We start from the raw sequence: 4654 nt of genomic DNA, 5'->3' as shown, positions 1-4654 counted from the left end.
AATGGCCTTTGCCAGCACCCCTACCTAGGAAATATCAGCCAAAAGGGCCCGCTACGATAGGGGCCCGTTGCAGTGGCCTTCGCCAGCACCCCTACCTAGGAAATATCAGTTAATAGGGCCCGCTACGATAGGGGCCGGTCGCAATGGCCTTTGCCAGCACCCCCACCTAGGAAATATCAGTCAAAAGGGCTCGCTACGATAGGGGCCCGTTTCAGTGGCCTTCGCCATCCCCCCTACCTAGGAAATATCAGTTAATAGGGCCCGCTACGATAGGGGCCGGTCGCAATGGCCTTTGCCAGCACCCCTACCTAGGAAATATCAGTTAATAGGGCCCGCTACGATAGGGGCCGGTCGCAATGGCCTTTGCCAGCACCCCCACCTAGGAAATATCAGTCAAAAGGGCTCGCTACGATAGGGGCCCGTTGCAGTGGCCTTCGCCATCCCCCCCACCTAGGAAATATCAGTCAAAAGGGCCCGCTACGATAGGGGCCGGTCGCAATGGCCTTTGCCAGCACCCCCACCTAGGAAATATCAGTCAAAAGGGCTCGCTACGATAGGGGCCCGTTGCAGTGGCCTTCGCCAGCACCCCCACCTAGGAAATATCAGTAAAAAGGGCCCGCTACGATATTGGCCCATTGCAGTGGCCTTCGCCAGCACCCCTACCTAGGAAATATCAGTCAAAAGGGCCCGCTACGATAGGGGTCGGTCGCAATGGCCTTTGCCAGCACCCCCACTTAGGAAATATCAGTCAAAAGGGCTCGCTACGATAGGGGCCCGTTGCAGTGGCCTTCGCCATCCCCCCCACCTAGGAAATATCAGTCAAAAGGGCCCGCTACAATAGCGGCCCGTTGCAGTGGCCTTCGCCAGCACCCCCACCTAGGAAATATCAGTTAATAGGGCCCGCTACGATAGGGGCCGGTCGAAATGGCCTTTGCCAGCACCCCTACCTAGGAAATATCAGTTAATAGGGCCCGCTACGATAGGGGCCGGTCGCAATGGCCTTTGCCAGCACCCCCACCTAGGAAATATCAGTCAAAAGGGCTCGCTACGATAGGGGCCCGTTGCAGTGGCCTTCGCCAGCACCCCCACCTAGGAAATATCAGTTAATAGGGCCCGCTACAATAGCGGCCCGTTGCAGTGGCCTTCGCCAGCACCCCTACCTAGGAAATATCAGTCAAAAGGGCCCGCTACGATAGGGGCCGGTCGCAATGGCCTTTGCCAGCACCCCCACTTAGGAAATATCAGTCAAAAGGGCTCGCTACGATAGGGGCCCGTTGCAGTGGCCTTCGCCATCCCCCCTACCTAGGAAATATCAGTTAAAAGGGCCCGCTACAATAGCGGCCCGTTGCAGTGGCCTTCGCCAGCACCCCCACCTAGGAAATATCAGTTAATAGGGCCCGCTACTATAGGGGCCGGTCGCAATGGCCTTCGCCAGCACCCCTACCTAGGAAATATCAGTTAATAGGGCCCGCTACGATAGGGGCCGGTCGCAATGGCCTTTGCCAGCACCCCTACCTAGGAAATATCAGTTAATAGGGCCCGCTACGATAGGGGCCCGTTGCAGTGGCCTTCGCCATCCCCCCCACCTAGGAAATATCAGTCAAAAGGGACCGCTACAATAGCGGCCCGTTGCAGTGGCCTTCGCCATCCCCCTCACCTAGGAAATATCAGTCAAAAGGGCCCGCTACGATAGGGGCCCGTTGCAGTGGCCTTCGCCATCCCCCCACCTAGGAAATATCAGTCAAAAGGGCCCGCTACGATAGGGGCCCGTTGCAGTGGCCTTCGCCAGCACCCCCACCTAGGAAATATCAGTCAAAAGGGCCCGCTACGATATTGGCCCATTGCAGTGGCCTTCGCCAGCACCCCTACCTAGGAAATATCAGCCAAAAGGGCCCGCTACGATAGGGGCCCGTCGCAGTGGCCTTCGGAAGCGCCCCCACCTAGGCAGAGGCGGACTGATAGGGGGCAGAGGGGTCATGTTGAACCGGGCGCTAAAAGGCCTAAAACAATTGCATCTAAATACGTTTCTAAAAGTCCTTTAGACGCGTTTGCCGTTTCGTATTATATACGTGAGTCAACGTTTAGAAGAGTAAAGACAAACGAAATATTTCCCAACTCGCTTCGCTCACTGATAAAAAATATTTCCTTACCAGGGAAAATCTCATTAATCCCGATGTATTCCGATTTCAATACACAATCTGCGTTTATTGCATCATCACGGGGAGGATCATCCGATAATTGTAACATTCGCGCCAAAAACAATCCCCAGGCAAGGCGGCCCAATTCTATTGGATTAGGACAGTTTTGGCGGGAAAAGACATAACGAGACGGTGCCGTTAACAATTGTAAGTTCCCTTCGTGTTAAGACTTGTTTGTTCGCGGGGGCGTGGCTTTGTTTTTTTTAGGTGCGCGTGCGCTCTCCCCCCCCCCCTCCTTCCCTCCTTCTCACCGGAAAGCATCTAGAATAAGCTTGAAAAAAAGCCCTTTGCAGCTGGGCATGGTACTTTGGTACGTCCGTTTTAAATCCTTTAATAATTAAGACCTCAATTACACGTGTTTTTCGCTCCTATTAGTCACCGACAAACAAGTTTATTTTTAAATCCATTTATAACGGAAATTAAGGTTGTTTTTTGGAGTTTCTATCCGAAAGAAAAAACGGGTTGAATATATAAACATAAAATTTATTATTAAAACTCTTTAGAAGTAGCTTTTCGAGAGGAATTTTGCATATTCATTGTGATTGAAAAATTATTTATTTTTTAACTACAAAAATTTCAGTTAACTCAAATGATAACAGGGGCATTGGTGCAAGCCTGGCGACTTTTGACTTTTAAATTTTAACCCCCTTGACCCTTCATGACGCAACCGATGCTTATATTAAACTAATATTTTGTCTGATTTTGAAGAATCCATTAGGTGTTCTTAATTTCTTTAGGGCTTATCATAAGCGGTTTGTTGCTGATAAGGGGCGTTTGAATGTCATAACAAACTTCAATACCTCCTTTTTTTCGTAGCTAAGGCGTAGATTTTATATCTTTTGCGTGATAAATTACGAATCCACGTGCTCCTTTGTAATACATTTTTGGCAGTTATGGGTGAATTCCCCGGGCCGCGCATCGAATGATATTCGGTTCCCAAAAATTCCCATCTTTGCTCCGATCTTGAAGGAATTCTCACCTCTGGAAAAAATGACTCACAGCCGACTCTCTCCGTGTCAGCTGCCTTTGGCACTGCGCCGGGATGTAAAAGACAGTTTGTTATATACTGTTATCTCTGACAAAGGAAGTTGACGCAAACTTGAACTATAAATAGGCGGAAATAACAAAACTGAGTATATTAATTCGGAAACGAATTATTTAATTCCTCGAATTTACAAAATCGGAATTTTAAATATGAACTAGGAATTTCTCTTGTTTATGTTTCTTTTCAAAGTGTATATTTTTATCTCAATATTTTGAATTCCATCCATACTTTAGAATTCGATATAATTTCCAAATTCCACTTAATCATCGGCTTTTTTAACCCATATTTAGGCATGCAAATGACCCTGAACCTCTTGCGTAAGTTGCAAACTTTTAAACGCTTTTTTTTCCTGGTGATTGTGAAAACTTAATTACTACATCAGATATAGTTTCGAGGGAGTTTAATCTATGACTAGCGATTAAATTGATACCTGAAATTGACTTAAAAACAAATCAACGTCATTCCTCGTGACTAATGTTTTCCCAATCCTAATTTTTTTAACGTGTTTCATGCACACGCTTTTTTTTTCATAACTCTCCATGCAACCCTTCTATCCGTTTTTGGGGTACCTATTTGTTGACGTCACCGTAGCTATTTTGCTCAGGTTTGATAAGAGACCAGGATGCGATGTTATTTGCTATTATCCGCAATGCCGGCGTTATGACTATGGAAATCCTGGATCAATCGAAGGGTATAATTTAATCCTGCGAAAATCTTTGGATTCCACGAAAAATCTCAATTACCGTACGTAAACGTCAAACGCTTACTTGTATAACGAATGCAATTTTAAACCATCTAGGCGTACCGGTTTTATAAGACTTAGTTTTTATCATATTGTTAAAGTATTTTCTCGAGATCCTTTTTCCAAGAATATATTTATATTTAGAGACATTGACTATGTTTTAGCTAACTCTGAAAAAACAATATTCTATTCGCGGCCGAAACGAGTCTAGGTGGCGTAACGGCACTATCTTCTTAGAGGTAGAGTCTATTATCTAGCGTCTGCTACAGTCAAATTAAAAACGTTTTTTTAAATAACCTTATTAAAATATAAGCAAGCGATACAAAAATTATATTAAAATGCAAGTATCATTATTTATAAAGTCAAATTTACGAATAACGATGAGGAAAATCTAATAGCGTCTGCTTTGGCCACTACCTATCTAGGTTTCAATGGCGAGCGAAAGAGGGCGTAGCGATAGTTATCGCTTGCGAATATATTGCGCTATTTTTGGTATACGAAATCCATACTGTAAGATTTATAGTAATAGGCGAAACTATGAAATCCAGGGGGGCTGAAAAAATGGTAGTCACGTGACATTGTGGAGAACTGCAGCGCCATCTATCCGAAGAAATACGAACTATTATTCATTTTATTTTGCTAATGGCGGTTTAAATTTTGATCGATTCA

The sequence above is a fragment of the Leiobunum rupestre genome, chromosome 7, assembly GCF_980474605.1.
Source record: "Leiobunum rupestre chromosome 7, qqLeiRupe1.1.hap1, whole genome shotgun sequence".
In the NCBI taxonomy this organism is placed as follows: domain Eukaryota; kingdom Metazoa; phylum Arthropoda; class Arachnida; order Opiliones; family Sclerosomatidae; genus Leiobunum; species Leiobunum rupestre.
This window is presented reverse-complemented; position numbering follows the sequence as displayed.